General features: G+C 44.1%; 1 long non-coding RNA gene across 1 annotated transcript in view; it reads right to left on the reverse strand.

Moving 5' to 3' along the window:
* Window positions 1–18,723, reverse strand: part of LOC308475940 — a 34,545-nt gene extending 15,822 nt beyond the window's left edge. Inside the window, exon 1 of the long non-coding RNA XR_013985562.1 lies at window positions 18,512–18,723. This is a non-coding gene — a long non-coding RNA (uncharacterized lncRNA). The remainder of the gene's footprint in view (window positions 1–18,511) is intronic.
* Window positions 18,724–19,106: the final 383 nt, after the last annotated feature.

A 19,106-nucleotide genomic window follows, 5' to 3' on the forward strand; every position in this document is an offset into this window, starting at 1 on the left:
TTATGATTCTCAGAAGGGTTGCCTGAATATGCTTTCATTTACTGGGGCTTTTTTTCAGTACTGGCCCAAACAGAATATCCGTTCTGATTTCAGTGTTACCAGAACTCCAAGGAGCTGCCATGATACCACACTGCCTCAGACGAACCCAAGATGTTCCAGAGAGCAGCATTCAGCTGCTCCCAAGCTCCTTCTACTCTGCCACTCCTAGCTACTGCAAGCAGAATTTCACTGACAGAAATGTGCCAGGACTTTGGGCTTTGATTACTATTAATACAGTGGAACCTCTACTTACAACCATAATCAGTTCCGGAGGTCCGGTCGTAAATAGAAACGTACATAAGTAGAGGCGCACTTTTCCATAGAAAGTAATGGGAAAGTGAATTGATCCATTCTAGACAAGGAAAAACACCCTCTAAAACAGCAATTTAATACGGATTTTGCTGTCTAACGAGACCATAGAGCCATAAAATGAAGGCAATAATCAATGTACTGTACTATAAAATAAATAAGACAGCATTGTAGATGGAAAAAAATTAACCCCCCCCCTTATGTGCACTGAGGATGAGTGGGCTTACCTGGCTACTGGGGCAAGGGTCAGTAAAGAGCTGATTCACTTTTTTTTCTTGCCAGGCCAGGTTCTTCTCTGGGCTTCCTCAGGTTAGTTCCTCAGTGGGGTTTGGGGTTAGGTTTGGGGCTGCAGTGCACCCTGCTGTGCCTCTTGCAGGCGGCACCTCTTCCACAGCTTTGCGGGTGGGATGGGGGTCCTCTCCCCAGCAGCAGAGGCCTCAATGCTGCCCTGCAGCCGGCCGGGCAAGCTCTGGGCTGCTGGCAAGGCCTCTGTTCATATTTAGAGGAAAGTTCATAAGTCAAAGCATCTACTGAAGGTCATAACTGGAATTGTACGTAAGTAGAGTCATACCTTAAGGTCCATGAATAACCATAGTTTAGAGATCCCGGGCCCTAAGGAAGTCAGACTATTCTCCACCAGGGCCAGGGCCTTTTCAGTGATGGCTCTGACCTGGTGGAATGCTCTGTCCCATGAGACCAGGGCCCTGCAGGAATTAAGCTCCTTCCATCGGGCATGTAAGACAGAGCTATTCCACCTGGCCTTCAATTTGAATTCAGCCTGATCTTTTATTTCCCTTCCCTTCCCTTCTCTTCCCTCCCCCTCCCCTTTTATGAAGATCACCCACTCTGAGACCCCACAGCTAATTCTCCCCTAGCCTCCTCGCTGGCCCAAGTAGGACCAATTCAGCCAGCCAGCCCTGGGGATTATCTCCCCTAAAGTGATTTTTGAATTTTGAATTTTATTGTTATTCATGTTTTTATACTGTATTTTATGCTGCTTTTGCAATTAAGTGTTTTAAATTTGTTGTTAGCCGTCCTGAACCCGGTTTTTGAACTGGGAATGGCAGGGTATAAATAAAAATTATTTCTTCTTCTTCTTCTTCTTCTTCTTCTTCTTCTTCTTCTTCTTCTTCTACGTAAGTCAAGGTTCCACTGTAAATTACCGTATTTTTCGCTCTATAAGATGCACCAGACCACAAGACGCACCTAGTTTTTGGAGGAGGAAAACAAGAAAAAAAATATTCTGAATCTCAGAAACCAGAACAGCAAAAGGGATTGCTGTGCAGCGAAAGCAGCGATCCCTCTTGCTGTTCTGGCTTCTGGGATAGCTGCGCAGCCTGCATTCGCTCCATAAGACGCACACACATTTCCCCTTACTTTTTAGGAGGGAAAAAGTGAGTCTTATAGAGCAAAAAATACGGTATAAAATTACTATTGTTATCTCTATCATTATGGCAGCAATGACAGAGCGGATGGAAAGTGGGACCATCCAAGTCCTACTTCCTGACAACGAGAGAGTGTGTGGTTCATCTAGCTGAAACTAGACGTAATGGCGGACTTGGGCTTCCCAATTAAAACAAGCAGTATTTCCGTTCTGCAACATGCAATGTATTTTGAGCTTTGCCAGCGCAGGCAGGCAACAGTCAATGAAGTGGAAATGGAGGAAACACGGAGCAGGATGATGTCACACAACACCTTTCTTTTTATATTATTAGATGTTCCTGGGGGAAAGGAGGGGAAAACCTAGGGGCGGCTGAGTTCAGAGGCAGCCACATGCCTCCTACTATTTCTAGTTCTGACTTGTGAGTTCCAGAAGTGAGTGAACAATCGTGTTTCACGCCACCCCAATCTCTGAGCGGTGCAAGATCCCAAGGGATCCAGAGCCTCAGCCAGGGTCCGTGTTTCCTTTTGGGAATGAGGCACAGTGGAGAGCGCGTTGTCTTTATGATACATGGTTTATATACAACCTGAGCCTGCGGTGGAGAGGTTCACAGTATTAACACCCCAAAAGGGCCTTGTTTCTCACCTAGCCACAGGCTTGGATTCAAGCAGAGATCAGCCACAGCCCTCTCTCTGCCTTTCCAGCCCACTGGTTTTTCCTCCAGCCTCTAGCTTACATAACTGCTCAACTCTGGCTTTTGTCCTTCCCTCTATCTGCAAGTTGAGGGAGGTGGTCCCACCCTCGCACCGGGCCCGTAAATCCCCCTTAATGGCTCATCACCCAGGCAATTGCCTCATTAGGAAGCGAGCCTGGCTTGATTAGCTTTTAACACATGCTGGATCCAGGAATTGCAGTCGTCTGGCTCCTACAAACTCATAGCACTATATTTATTTGCCCTTCTTGCGGTTGTACCTCACCTTTCTTGCCAGTTGGCTTCGGGTCCTACTTGTTCCTTCACCTGGAATTTTGTTCATCTTTCCATCCTTAGCAGATCAAGCATCTTTGCTGCAGTAGCAATACAGGCTATGATTTCTTGGTCTGGAATTTCTTTAATTTTTACCCACCCGCCCCCTGATCCAGCTAAGGATTGTACATGCTGGACAGGCAAATAGGTTTTGTTCCCCTTCCTGATCCAACAGATACCTGCTGCCTAGCCTTGCAAATAAGTTGCAGACTATGAAGATCAGCTACTCGTGAGAAGAGCAAAAGGGACTGGATTTCACCTTCTGCCTGCTCTCCTATTTCTCACCAGAGAAGATAATCAGCCTTTTTTTTCACAACTCCCACTGCTTTCTTTGTGTGCTTTGTTGGATTGGGGCTACTGTGTGCATTAACAAAAAAAGATAAATGCTCTCAGATTCTTGTTAAGCTCATAATTTTATTAATCAATTGCCTGATTTTCATTCAGTAGCCTTGTGCTCTTATGTCTCTAGAAAGACAATTCATCATGCAGTCATTTATTTATTTGTTTGTTTGTTTTCTTGCACCGCTTTTCATACCTAATTACAAAGCGATATCTAAAAATACGGTAGAATGACAACATTCAGAATCAAACAGCAGCTGCTAGGTCAGTCGCAGGTGGTTAAAGGAATCCATCTGGTATGAGTGGTCAGGGAAAGCCTCCAAAAATAAATATGTTTTCAGCAAGTACTGAAATTGCATCAGCGTGGGCACTCGCCTCAGTTCAGAGGGGAGGTGGAGGTGGTTAACTGATAAAAGGGGAATTTATGAGTGAAGAAAATAAATACAACATTTTATGGCTGGGTGGCAACAAGAAAGCTCTAATGGATATTTTTTTTAAGGCAACAACTAAGACTTCTTTATTCATATTTTAGTGACTGCCGTGGGAGGGGGGTAAAGCAAATCTTGCAACAATACTTTGAAAACAGCATGTTTCATGCAATGAAATAAATGCATGCGTGTGTTGGGCCTGGGAACTGCAACCATCTGATCTCATAGGTGGTGATGTCAATTAATTTACTTTCAATCAAATCTCTCGTGTAATTTATGGCTTTTAGATAAGCCATCATTTTTGGGTCCTCGGATGTCACAACGATGAGCTTCTGACGGAAAGTTACGTAGATTAACTGGCTGCAATTGACCCACATGATGATGTTCTTCTTTATTCGTTTATCTATAGATGAATGCCAGCCTAGCTTTTTTAACCAATGTTAGAATCAAAGAGCAGGAGATGCTGTGCAAGATCTGAACATAGAGCCTCTTGATTTTTTCCCAGGAATACTTTGTGTGAAATTTGCTAGGCAGCCCAGAAGTCTTATGCAAACTTAGACCCAGACCCTTGCCTTTTCCCCATCCCTGCCACCACCATTGTGACGTTTACCGTAGACACGGTCCCTCCTTTTCCGCCTCCCCCTTCTTGCACCCCTTTTACCCGTCTCTGAAACCCTGCCTCCACCACTAGCATAGGCAATGCCTTCTTTGCTCTGCTAGGGAGCTTCCCCAGACAGACAGGAACCCAATGTGGCTGCCTGCCCAGGCCTGCTTACTCTTTTTGGTCCTCCACCTTCTTGCCACCCGCTGGCTGCTTCTTCCTGTAGCCTTACTGGAGTTCACCGATTGGGTCTGCGTTGCTCCTGGACAGGAGGAAGGAAGTCAAATGACACCGAGGTGGATTCAAAGAAAGAGTTTATTCTGCTCTCCAGATAGCAGAAGGCACTTGCGTGATCAAGTCCACAACAAGTCCAAAGAAATGAGGAGTTTCATGCAGTATATATATCCTCCAGGCACCCTCTCCATTCCTTCATTCCTGCCTTGGGAAACAGCCAATGAAAGCATCATGAGGATGCTTTTCCATTCTTGTTATATTGTTATGAGTGCCAGACCTCTATAATCTCCAGATCAAGCTAAAATAAAGGCTTGGGGTGTTAAAACTGGGTGCCAGACCTGTGTGTATTAAATTGTGTGCTAGATGCTTCCAATCCCCCGGAATCAGCAAGTATTGAAAACTCATTAAGCAAGGATACGTTCCTTATGAGGTAATTGCCTGAGGTGATAAGTCATTAAGAGAACAGAGGAGCAAAGGACTCTGTCAAATGGGCAGACTGATAAAGGCAGAGTTTACGGGGGGGGGGCAATGTAAGTTGTGTGACCGAGACACAAAGCAGCAGAGAGAACATGATGTTTGATGTCTGCTGGATTCCAAGACTGCAGCTAGGAGAGAAGCAAGACCCTCTGGGAGTGATTATGCTGTGAATCCCTCCATCGTAGGCCCAGGTTGTATATATGTGTAAATAAACCATCTATAATTAAGACACTAAAGTCTCCGCTGTGCCTCGTTCCCAAAAGGAAACATGAACCCTTAGAGGTTGCAACAACATGCGTGACATATGCAGTTAACTGGGATATCCAGACCTTGCAAGACGCACGAAGCCATGTTTGTTGCAGCTGCTTCCCTGCTCCTCCCCACACTGTGCACAACTGAGCACTGTTGGGCAAAGAGGAGCTTGCCAAAACGTTAGTTTGAGCAGGTGGTTTTGAGCTTCACTTTTCCTTTCCATTTGCTCGAGAGGTTCCTACGACAACAGAGAGCCTCATACGTCTGTGTTGGCAAGTGTGCAAGCCGAGAGGCAGATGTTCTTGCAACCACCCATTCAAATCGTGTTGCCAAGCTAGTTAGCATGAGAACTATTAGTTAGCATTTGAACTGGCCACCTGGGAGTAGAGTTGTAATAAGGCAGTTTTAGGCCATGTGCTGCTACTTTATTCCTCATCTCTCTGCAGGAACGGGAAGCCTAAATTAGTTTGGAGAATGCTGAGTTTCCTTTTCTGCTTTTTCGGCACGTTGCTCATTAGCCCAGAGACTGAATATCATTCCTCCTAGCCATGAACGGATGCAATGAGAAAGTAACACAATGGGCCCCATCCCCATCTGAGGGAAGATGGCCTGTGATCGGTTTCAAATTTGCAGAATATTTATTGTTGTTTGGTCCACACAGGACCATCCTCAAAGTCACAGACAAGATGATAAACAACGAAACAAAAAACGCCATCCCGATGGTGCCACAAATTAAAAAATGACACCAGCCCAAGTGCTTGGTGTGGCTTCAGACAACTTTTCACAGGGCATTCACACAAAACTATCATCCAGTTATTTCTGTGGTTTATCTGCCCTTCTTCCACCTTTTCTCAGAGCGCAGAAAGTCTCCACAGGTGTAGGAACCCCTTATGCTACTCTCCCACCTTCTTTTTTAAGAGGCAAGGCATATCAAGTGAATGTATCACAGCTCAACACACATTCACTATGACCTTTGCAGTGGCTGCCATTTTATCATTCGTCTGACCATCTGCCATGGATGCTTTAGTTGAGATTCCTGCCTTTAGCTGAGATTCCTCCATTGCAGGCAGTTGGGACTAGATGACCCTTTTATTTATTTTCAGCTGACCTTTTGATTAGTGCTAAAACACTTTTCCAGCTATCTTAAAAAAAATACCCCACACATTGCAATGTTAGCAAAATGCAGCTGAAATGAAAATTGGACTGATATTTTAAAATGGTTTAAAAACACAAAAACTCTTTCTAATAGCCGCCATTTTGGCAACTTTCTCCCCCCTTCCCAATGATTTGTGACCTAAATGGCTGTCCCATTTTACATGTGTTTTGGGGTAACCACATCACACCCTCAAAAATTTCAGAAGGGCACAAGCCACAGATTCATAATTTTGATTAACAAGACGATGATAAAATCCTATTGCAGGGAACCTTTAATTATTTAGTTAGCTTCTCTCTTTAGCATCTTTTCTATATAGTGATGTTAAATTCTCGAGAATAATCTTTTGGAGAATATTCTTGATTAATGAGAATATTAGAGAATTTTCATTTAAAATAGGACAATATTCCTTTAAATGCATTGAAAATGATATAATTTTAATGCATTGAAAATGATAAAATTATACATGTTTATAAATGGGTAAACTTGTTCAGATGGCAACCAAAAACTGTACAGATACTTTTATTCAATGGGGCAATGCGGTGAATTCACATTCTTTGATTTTTTGCACCAAACTTGAAATTGAAAATATTTCATGAATGACTCACGTTAATCACTAAGCCTGCCACTAACTGTATATTTCCCATCAACTTTGAATTCTAATTATGTTGCCAACTGCCAATGGTGAATGACACAATGCCCAGTAATGTAACTGGATTTTTTTAAAAAAATCATTATTCATTACTTACACTGGCAATATCACAGCTTGGCTTATTATTTACTAGATTTTTTAAAATGTGGGTTGTAAAACTGGTTCTTACATTAGAATTTACAGTTTGTGGAGAATATTCTCCAGAGAATTTTCTAGCAGAGAATATTCTCGAGAATATTCTCATTCTCATTCTGGAGAATATTCTCACCTCACCTCACTATTCCCATACTGAATCCTTCCTCCCCTACTTCTCCATTCCCCAGTTCTAGCCTTCACTCCCTTGCTTATCCTGATCTTTCTCCCTCTTCCTGGTTGTAGCTTCCTTTGAGGAGGGAGCTGTTCTGGCCCATAAATGCAGTGGACAAGCATCATTAATATCTGGTGCCCTTGGGTAACTGTTTTAGGTCAAGTATTTCAATAACCACCACCTCCTCAGAGAACTGGCATTTTTGTCTCCTTTTAGTATTACAGATTACATATATCAAGTAGAGCCATGGGGTCTATTAAGGGCTCACAGGGGAGTGATGCCACTACTTTTGAGTGCCAGCGCTTCACTTAAACTTATGAGCGTACATATATAATGAAGCCCTTTTCCAGGAGCAGCCAGCAGCAAAACTCTAAAAGAAATTAATTTATGCCACTTTCCTTTGTACTTACCTTTACTGGCTCCTCACTCTGAAAAGCTTTGGATCAAACGCACCTTCATATTTTTCTCCCTTCCACTGGTAAATAAGGCTGTTAACTAAAAATCTATCCTTAGCAATCACTAGTTTTGAAAATGACCGTCGAATCACCAAGCAAATGAAGGCCGATACTTCTATTGGAGAGTTTTATGTTTCTTAAATGTGGTTGCGTGGAGAATTGGTCTTTTCAGACCACTACATTTGCTTAGCGCATGACCTCCTTCTGGAAAGATGCTTAGAAGATTTCTGAATTAAAATTTATCTGTTGCATTTGTTATAAAGGTAAAAGATCCCTGAACAGTTAAGTCCAGTCAAAGGTGACTATGGGATTGCAGTGCTGATCTCACTTTCAGGCTGAGGAGCCAACATTTGTCCACAGACAGCTTTTCGGGTCATGTGGCCAACAGGACTAAACCGCTTCTGGCACAACAGAACACTGTGACAGAAACCAGAGCGCATGGAAACGCTATTTACCTTCCCGCTGCAGCGATACCTATTTATCTACTTGCACTGGTGTGCTTTCGAACTGCTAGGTTGGCAGGAGCTGGGACAGAGCAACGGGAGCTCAGCCTGTCGCTCAGATTCGAACCACTGACCTTCTGGTCGGCAAGCCCAAGAGGCTCAGTGGTTTAGACCACAGTGCCACATGTGATATCGAGTCAACAAAGCTATATGTGCATTGGGGTGGGAAGGAGGGAGGGAGAAAAGAACTGTGCGTGGATAGCTCAGTTGGTTAGAGTGTGATGCTGATAACCCCAGGGTTGCAGGTTTGATCCCCTGATGGGATGGCTGAATTCCTACAGGATTCCTCCAACTCTACAAATCTATGATTCTAAGTGTGCCCACAGCCAGGGGCCTCTTTGAAAGTTTCGAGTGTAGATGCCAGCACTGCTGAAGAGGCAAGGTGCTTTTCCATTTCAAAATTCAACCTTTCCCTTCAGTTATGTCCGTTGTGTTCTTGGAGGCTATTCAAAAGTGCAACAACGACCCTGATTTAATCACCTCTACGCTGTTTGACAGGAAGGGTGTGGGGGGAAGAGAACGTCGAAAGGTTATGTCAAAGGGTGCTTTACGCCTCTGAGCAAGATTCATGAGGACGTCCCTTTTGCCCATCTCCTTTCCCCTATTCTTCCTAAGAAACGGCAGAGATGCAGGAAGGTTCCTCCGGATTTGGTGAAGGAAGAGAGGGTGGGAGTCAGGGGAAAGTGTGTGTATCTCCAGGCAATCGCTGTCAAGGGAGAGAGGCAGAGGCAAAGTGGCAGTGCTGCTGGGGTCTTCGAGAGTACGTTTATGGGGGTGGGAGATGTGGTCTGACCCGGGAAGCCGGCAGGGAGGCGTGGTCCGTAGAGTGACAAGCACAGCCCAAGCTGCGAGGGACAGAATGGCTGTGAGGCACCGCATTTATCAGATTATTTTAACACCCTGATCAGGGAAGCAGTTAACCTGGAGAACTGAAGTGCCAGGTGTTCATGGACTGAAAGGGATACAGGATTTTGGAAGGATACAGTATGTTTGTTTGTGTTTATGGTATACAGTGGTACCTCGGGTTAAGTACTTAATTCGTTCCGGGGGTCCGTTCTTAACCTGAAACTGTTCTTAACCTGAAGCACCACTTTAGCTAATGGGGCCTCCTGCTGCCGCTGCGCCGCCAGAGCATGGTTTCTGTTCTCATCCTGAATCAAAGTTCTTAACCTGAAGCACTATTTCTGGGTTAGCGGAGTCTGTAACCTGAAGTGTATGTAACCCGAGGTACCACTGTACATGTGTATATATGGATCTGTGTATAAATAAACCTATTTTGCAACCCAAAATTGAATCCCTTGTAGATAATCAGGGTCTGAATTACACTAAAAGGGGAAATCACGCTTAATGGGCCAGATGACTTTATTAGAGTGTATATAGGAAAACTTCTGCCCTTTTGGTCATAAGGGTGATTTCTCCTTTTGGCTTCCAAAAGGGCAGACTAGGTTCTGTCGATCACTGGGCCCTATGGGGAAGTTTTGTTCCTTCCAATCGACCGTTTCACCATGATGGGCTTCTTTCGCCTTTAATATGAATTATGTGCCCATGTGTGGTAGGGATGGAGGAGCTGCTCCATTCAGTTTGCCTTTAAAGATGAATCTACCGAACCTGCAATTTCCGTTACCATATGAGACGACAAATGCAACCATCTTTCGAAAGTCACACTTCTCTGAATTTTGCAATGCAGTTTTCCGGCCAAGTAGCATGTAACATTTATATACTGGGGTAGAGCATGCGTAAAAATGCATGTATTAGTGAAAGTAATGTACAAATGATATGCATCATCTTAGGGGAAATGGCTTTTCAAAAATGTATATATTGGAGGGAATGCATACAAGTTTTAGGAGAAATTTGCACTAAAATGCCGATGACTTAAGTCACAAACTGTCATGAGAAATGTGAAGAACTGACCTTAAGATTGGAAAAATATGGAACTTGGAGAAAGATCCACCCATTCCTAATTTGAGTGGGGGGAAGAGAGGGAGAGCACTATGCTCCACCCTTTTCATAAATCCATGTTTTTGGGTGTTATGCATCAGATCATACTTGCACTTTTCTTCCCCTTTGTCTAAAGGTCAGCAGGGCTACCTGAGCTCTGTGTAGCATGCCTGGACTTTTTCCCTGAGACCTTCCTACAATCAGGAGGAAGATGCGCAGAGCAGGGAGGTGTTCTGCAATCTCATGATCTGCAATTAAATAAATCTACAAATGCTCCAGCTTAATGACTGGCCTTTTGCGTTACCTACGTTGTTTTTATTGCTTCCCAGCGCCTGCATCTGCTGCGTTATTTTTAATCTGCGCCAGCAAATTACAGTGACCCTCTTTATCTGAACTTCTGATCGGAGGCCGCCTAGTTCTCCCCAGGTCTCCCTCCCTCCCCTTTTCCTCCCCCCCCCCCCCCGCCTGGAACCAGGGAAGCAGCTGCTGAAAGCAGAACAGTTGCCATAGCAACCTCCTGGCAGCTTCCTCCAAGTATCTGACTGAGCAATAGTGTTGATTCCTGAGGCTGGGTGGGAGGAGGTGGGGCTGGGAGGAGGTAAAGGAAGGTTACTGTGCACTTAGTTAATATGCAAAACCACTTACTGCAGTGTTGGATGAGCAGGGAATCAATGCAAACAAAGCAACGCTTGAGCTCCTAACGTAGGATTGACACACAAGTTACTCTGTCCAGGGAAAATTCAGGTGGTTTGTCTAAATAAAGATGTTTTGCAACCAGACCAAAAAAAGCACTGAGCGGATATCCTGAATACATTTCTTAGCAGGGCTCTGCCCCTATAATGTCCCCTCCCCCCCTTAAAATAAAGGGTGGTGGGAATGGATGGGGAATTGGATATAGCTGGGTGCACAGACACGCAGGCACGTTCACTCCCCTCGTCGTGTCAATGCCTTTCTTCTTTTCAAAGGAAAATCCAGCGCTGAATCTCTGTGACATTGTCTGCCCTGTGGAGCCGACGCTCACAGGTTCAGGTTTGCATCGATTAAGCCGCATCGGTGACAAAACCAATGTGTTTGGATGTGAAGGAAGGCAACGCGATTCAGATCCTAATTCCAGGACGCAGTTCAGCAAGTCCATCATCACAAAAACCACCAAGAGCCCTGCTGCACCTTTTGAAAAGATGCAAACTTATTCTGTCGCGAGCTTCCACGGACTATAACTCACTTCATCAGACACAGACAGCTCACCTTAACACAGATCATATTTATACCAATCGTAAGACTTAATAAGGCGTAGTTCCCTGAGCAAAGTCATGAAGCCCAGGAACTTTCAGAGACCTTGTTTATCTCTTGGGATGTTGTCTTGCTGGAAATTGGATTCTGGAAACTGGATTCTGCTCTTGCATTGCTGCCCTGACAGAGGTCTTGGGGATGCAGAAAAGTCCCTCATTTAAGCAATCTTTTTTTAAAAAAAATGCTTAATCTATAATATCATTATGGGGTGTTTTTAAAGCAATACAAGACTGCACATGGGCAGTCTCTTGTACAGTGGTACCTCAGGTTACATACGCTTCAGGTTACAGACTCCGCTAACCCAGAAATAGTACCTCGGGTTAAGAACTTTGCTTCAGGATGAGAACAGAAATCGTGCAGCAGCGGCGCGGCGGCAGCGGGAGGCCCCATTAGCTAAAGTGGTGCTTCAAGTTAAGAACAGTTTCAGGTTAAGAACGGACCTCCAGAACGAATTCAGTACTTAACCCGAGGTACCACTGTATTGCAAGACAGCCTTGTGGGATGAAAGTCAGTCTACCTCAAGCTCACCAGCAGGTGCCATTGGGAATGTGAAGCAAGCCTTGTGGGCCTGGGAGTCACCATGGTGCAAAAGCAAATTGTACTTTGGGTCCCCCTCCCTTAAATATGGGGGAGGGGAGAGTTGGACTGGATAGCAGTGACCTGCCTTTCACAAGGGTCTCTTGCTAGACAAGGAGAAAGGGGTTGACTTAATTAGTCGTGGACTTTCCCTGGGGGCTTGGTGGGAGGAAGAAAGAATTTAGTGGAACTAAACTCCAAATGATTATTCTTCTTGGCTACATTTAAGGTTAATTCACAGACAAATTGTGGTGTGTTAGGTTGTGATTTAGTTTTGGTTTCATGCCTCGGAAGACCACGGTGGTGCTATCTGCACACTGATTTTTACTGTAAAAAATATTTTCTTGGTGCAATTGTTGGGTAGGCCAACGGTGATGATCTGGTGTAGAGAACTGTTGTGCTGGTCAAAGTGAAAAGTCTCCCAAGAGGTCCCATGCAGTTCAAAATACACTTCCCACTACAGTGAATGTATAAAAATACGCCCAATACTTGTTGGAAATGTAAAACACAGGAAGGGGTATTTTATCATGCTTGTTGGACATGTTAAAAACAACAACCCAAAATTGATATGGAGAATTTTGAAGATTAACTTTTAACTGAAGCCAGAATTCTTCCTGCTGGGATTTAATGATATACAGTTAGTAAAGAACTATGGAACTTTGCTTCAGTATATGATTTTGGCAGTGAGACTTACATGCACAAAGATGGAAGGGCTCATCACTTCTAACAATGGAAGAATGGCTGTTAAAATTAATGGACTTAGCTGAGATGGCAAAACTGACATGTTTATTCAGAGAAAAGTCATTGTTAATGTTTATGACAGATTGGAAAACTTTCATAGACCTTTTGCGCAAAAAAGAAAATGAAATGATGACATTTGAATTTGAGGATGGAAGATTAGGTTTGTTTGTAGAAAGTGGCTTTGGAGGGTGTTATACTGGAGTGGATATTGTTTATATACAGTGGTCAGATGAAGAACTTGGAAGTTCTTTAACTTCTGAACTTTCTTCTCTCTGTCTATCTTTTAATCTCTTGTATATTGCTTCTTCTTTATTTCTCTCTCTCTCTCTCTCCTTCTTTCCCTTTTTTCTCTTTTTTCTCTGTGATCTAATTGTATTCAGATCAATGCTTTAGTTTTGGACAAAAAAGGACATATGATATTAACCTTTCTATTTCTCTTTATAAAAAACTAATAAAAAATTATTTCAAAAGAGAGAAAGAGAAACACTTCCCAATATTTTTGCCGCCCATGTCCTTGTGTTCTCCGTCTCTGCCTGAAGGAGCTCTGCCCTGTTAAGTGACTATGCCCTTTCTCTCTTGCTGCTCACTATACCTAGAATTCTGTGCCAAAGCACTTACATCATAATTTCGCCTCTTCCTCTTCAATTTCCTCCTCACAGACAGTGTTTTCTGTGAATTCTTTGGCCTACCGCCTCCTCCAACCAAAGCAAAACCAAGATATTACTAGATTTGCTCATTTCCTTCCACTCCTCCCCCTGTTGACTTCCCCATCACCCGATTTTAAATTGTAAGCTCTGTTGGGCAGGGGCCCATATCTTGTGATTATGTTTCGCTATAACACACCATGTACATGATTTATGGCTCTGTACAAACCAAGAACAGGAAGCCTGAGGCCCTCAAGCTGTTGCTGGACTCCAGCTCCCCATCAGCCCCAGCTGGCATGGCCAGTGATCAGGGATGTTGGGAGTTGTAGTTCAACCATATCTGGGGAGCTGAAGGTTCTCCATCCCTGGTATAATCATCCAAATTCAAAATAGTCATAATACAGGGGGGATGTATTTTGCATGTTGCCAATCAACGCTTAATCTGGTGTTCTTGCAGCACAAACCTATACATATCTACTCAGAGGTAAGTGCAGTGGGATTTACTTCCATGTAAGTTTGTACATAATTGCTTTCCTATGCTCACTTTTGAATTATGGTGCTGGAGGAGACTCTTGAGAGTCCCATGGACTGCAAGAAGATCAAACCTATCCATTCTGAAGGAAATCAGCCCTGAGGCTCCAATACTTTGGCCACCTCATGAGAAGAGAAGACTCCCTGGAAAAGACCCTGATGTTGGGAAAGATGGAGGGCACAAGGAGAAGGGGACGACAGAGGACGAGATGGTTGGACAGTGTTCTCAAAGATGCAAACATGAGTTTGACCAAACTGCAGGAGGCAGTGGAAGACAGGAGGGCCTGGCGTGCTCTGGTCCATGGGGTCACGAAGAGTCGGACACGACTAAATGACTAAACAACAACAACAAATGCTTGCTTACCTGGGAATAAGGCCCATTAAACTTCCGTGAGATTTCTGGCTGAGTAGACTTGCCTTGGATTCCACTGCCTATCACTGTGAATGATGAGCCATCACAAGTCTTGCAATCATTTTGTACAATACATTTTTTTGCACTCCTATCTTAAACCTATATACTTATATACATGCCTCATCAAGTTCAATGGGACTTAACTTCCTCGAATTGTAGCCTTTTCTGAAATTTGTGGTTACCGCTGTGAGATACGCAGAAAATCACAGGAATGTTTTGTGTGATGTTTTCTTATCACGGCTTCTCTGATCTGTATCCTTCCTCGTTCTTCCTTTGCTTTATGTCCCTTAGTCGTTTGGCCACTTCATTGCAGTATTTCATTTCTCACCACTAATACAGAAACATTTCAAATCTGCGTTCCAGATGCGAAGATATAAAAAGAGGCAGGGTTTTCCTTTAAATTGTGCTTCTTCCTTAGAGATATATGGTTTACCTCCAATGCCTAGATTTCCAAAAGCAGTGGTGATGCGTTGGCTGAAGAGTTGTTAAAATGGATTACTGATATTACAAGATTGTCAAAACATGTTTTGCTGGTAAAGGCAAACTTCCTTGCACATTACATGACTGTGATGTATTTATGTGGGGGAAAGTATTCCTTTTAGTGCTTTTGCTTCTATCCATTTGTTCAGTTTGCCGGCTTCTTCCTGATTAAATGTCTGGCTTTGATCAGTGGTTTTCCTAGGGCCCTTCAGAAGCTTATCAGGGATTCCTCACCGAGAAGATCAACGGTGGTGGACAAGCATCTCTGAAAGGCAGCTTAACCTCTCCCATTGCTTCCTGCAGAAAGTGCGGCTGGGGCAGGCTTTTTGAACTCTGAATTCATGTACAATAGCAGTACAACGACCACTCAAGACAGTGCACCATATGAACTGAGTCTGCAACATATACCGTATTTTTTGCTCTATAAGACTCACTTTTTCCCTCCTAAAAAGTAAGGGGAAATGTGTGTGCGTCTTATGGAGCGAATGCAGGCTGCGCGTCTATCCCAGAAGCCAGAACAGCAAGAGGGATCGCTGCTTTCACTGCGCAGCAATCCCTCTTGCTGTTCTGGCTTCTAAGATTCAGAATTTTTTTTTTCTTGTTTTCCTCCTCCAAAAACTAGGTGCGTCTTGTGGTCTGGTGCGTCTTATAGAGCGAAAAATACGGTAATATGCCCCAGAATTCTTCACAAACTTCTAGAAAGCTAATGCAGCTAACATCAGGATTCCTTTTAGCCAGATGAGTCACTATGGAAAAGGATTAAAATAGCGTCCACCTCCCAACCCTTTCTACCTTCAAGAATCTCTGTGTTTTCTTGTCTGCACCATTGAACATCTTCCATGGAATTCCAGCATCTTGCAGAGGATTCTGGGAATGAAGACCAGCATTCTATATGTTGCAATGTTCAGTTACTGACTCCCTCTTTGTCCTAGGCAGCCCCAACAGAGGAAGGCACACATCTGATGGTCAATTCTTTGTTGAGAACAGGACGTACTTGGCAGCAACTCCCACGATGCCCTGGATACACATGCTGTCCCCAGGTCTGCACCCTGCGGAGCAGTTGCAACAACAGTGGGAGTGTGCCACCCCCCCCAGCTTACGAGTGTCATGGGCCAGGGGTCGGCTTTACCTGCTGAGCAGCAGCCTGAAGGAGCAGAAAGCGAAGTGACTCCACCTGCTGCTGATCAGCCTTCTTGCTCCTGATGAGAACCAGCTTTTTAAAGTAGGGTTTCCAGCCTCAGTCAGTTGCTAGAAACACCATTCGTCGTTCCTGACCAGACCTTGCTGCTTCTTGCTTCTTGCGACCTCGGCGTGCACAATCTCAGGCTTCTCCTACATGGAAGTTGTCACTGCTCTTGCCTCTTTCAACCCCTCTTGGTTCTGGGAGACATTGTGGTGGGAGATGGCAGGTATTTGACTAGCCAGTCCCTCTCTGGAACAGCCTCTTCCTCCGACACACCCTGAATGCCCACCTTTGCCTCTGAGAGCTCTGATCATTCCTCCGCCCCCTTCCCACCCTGGCTCCTGCCTCGCAGGTGGTGCCTGTTGGGATTTTGACTACGGGCCATTCTGTGCAGCTTCACACAGAGTCAATTAAGAGTTGGCCGAAAGCCAAGAAGACTGAGCAGAGAGGAGTTATTCTGCCTGGAGATATGAGACCTTGGATACAGCTCTACCATTGGTTGAGGTTTCACACAGGCATGATGACTTATGACCTTACTGACTGGAGTGTGTGTTGGTCAGTGTGGTGTTCTGAGAGTCGTCTGGAGTTTGTTAAGAGACAGCTAGTTAAGATCCGTATCTGTTCTTGTATATAGTAACTTGTAGAGTCTGCTGTAAATAATAAACATCTCTAAGTAACCAAGTTACTAGTAGCAGCATCTTGTTCCTGCTTCGTCCGTCCTGCCTGCAACTGATTGCTTTCTGGAACTCTGCGTATGCTCTGCTAAGGTCTGGCTAAGGTCCTGCAACAGGTCAAAGTTGCGAAACACTGATAACCCCCCAAATCACTAGCCCCCTCTGCTGGGTCAGTCCCCTAGTGTCCTACCTCTGACACACTTGCAGCAAGGCCCTTTCACATGCTTTGGAAGCGAACGGGGGCTGCCATAGCTTTGGTGCCCAAGCAAATGTTTAAAAGATAGTGGCATACAGAGGATCATGAATTTGGGGTACTGGTCCTTACACATGCAGCACACAGATTTATTTTGGCTGTTCATACACACACAGCCAAATTGGCCACAGATATTACTGTGCTATTGTGTTCGTTTCTCTCCCCCAGGAACTGACTCTTTCCCCCTCATTATGCTTTATTGATAATAACCAGCAACTTTCAAGTACGAATGTGTCAGTTGTCATTTAATTTCCCCGTTCTTCCGTTTGGAAGAAATGGACTGGAAAAAAGCTGCCCCAGCAAGAATCCTCTGTGAACTTTGGAACATACTTAGTAACATATTAATGTGGGGAAAAGGAAGAGTTTGTATATTCTGGAGTTCATTGTAGCTGCTGAAATTGTAAGCTGTGGAGTCCACAGTTCAGATCTCATCTTTGCCAAGAGCCAAATCTTTAGGCAGCCTTACGGGCAAACTATGATACATTACATGCCTTTGAGGTATCTGCCTTCCAACATGTTCCAAAGTGATGGCAGTGGGACGCAATTAGCATTGGGTGAACCTTGTCCAATATCGGCGCCAACAGCAGGTTAATTTTTGTCAGACATTAGCATGGCGGGGGATAGATTGATCACCCCTCCCAGTGCCCTGTGGCTCCAGACCTGATTGGTTCCCCATGTGGGTGCCATTTCCAAAAACAAAAATGTATGTTAAATGCGATGGCACCTTAAATGTAACATGTTGCTCGGCTGTTAGGCACAATAGTCTTCTCTTAGACATTATTTCTCAATCTGCAGTCTATTGCTGATCTTTCTTACTAGTTGCAGTCATGTGCAAACATCATTGGCCATTTATACAATGGATGAGATTGTGCAGAGCACATCATAAACAAAGAACTGCCCTGAACCTTCTTAAATGTTGCATAAATGCTCGAGGATATTTTTATGCATGCGTGTAGCGAGTGTCCAGATTCTGGTGGCTGTTGACAGTCCCACATGATTACTGACAACCCCAGTTTAATTTCATATATGTTCAAAACAGATCCATGCATTTCCATGTTTTTTAAAGACATGTAATAAGAATGGCTGTCAATCGGATTAAGGTTTGTGAATGTGTTGCCGAATTTTCGTACATTCATAAAACAGGTCAGGGCCTATTGACCTGCACAGCGCACCTAAATGTCCGACGTTTGCTTTAACAATCTTACGAGTGCCTGTTTTATTTAATAAAATTTAGATGCCTCAAAATGGTTTACCTGCACACACACACACGTGCTGTGTCTCCATTGCAATATTGGACACTGACCAATCTGGGATTTTAGAATAATCTCTTGATCTCTTCCTCTGTTCCCAAGTATGCAGAATCTTCCAACTGCAGTTCTCTAATAAGCTGTCAGGCCAGAAGATGAATATAAGCCAAGGGTTTTTTTTTTTATCAGGAAGGAAGCTCTGCTGACGGAGCCGTACTTCTATTTAACACTTAATTACGAAGCAGGGCACAAAGACAAAAGCCTTTGAGATGGTTGCCATTAGAAACTGAGCCACCGTTCTTAGGGCTCTGGTCACTCTGCACTTCCCCACCTGCTCTCCTCTCTTCACCCTGCCGACTCACCCCCTCCTCTCCTTTAATTGACTGACCTTGCCTTGCCCGGGCGAGCTGAACTTGGTGGTTCTGCTGTTTTCCATCGCTGCTAAGCTGAGCCACTGAAAGCAGAAGCTGGTAAAGGCTGGTGCCAGGTTTACAAAGAAGGAATTCCCCCCTTCCCGCTAAAGGAGGAGTCTTTGCAAATATGGATCTATGTAAAGAAAGGGCTGAGTGGGTGTACATGCGAATGCATGCGCCCTCTCCTGCAGAATTGCATACGGACATTTCCATTTACTCGAGGCAACTGTGGAAAGAAAGCTCTGTTGACCTATTTTGCCACCCAGCAAGGGAGGTGTCCGCATTAATCAGGAACCAGCTGACCATTTTCACTGCTAATCTCACATAGCCAACATGCTTCTACTTTCAAAGGGAAAGCCATAATTTGTTTGCTTGTTTTCTACTTACCATAATTTCCAGAAACATACTGGATTTAGCAATGTGGCATTTTATTAAATCAGTGGTTTTCAAATTGTTCTCCAGAGTTCTTGGAAGTTTGTATTGGGCTGAATGACAGTTTACCCACCACTATCAATCAGCCCCATTCACTGCAGAGGATTGGTGTCAATGTATTATTATTATTATTATTAT

Source organism: Podarcis pityusensis, assembly GCF_964106645.2.
Source record: "Podarcis pityusensis genome assembly, chromosome: 4".
Taxonomy (NCBI): domain Eukaryota; kingdom Metazoa; phylum Chordata; class Lepidosauria; order Squamata; family Lacertidae; genus Podarcis; species Podarcis pityusensis.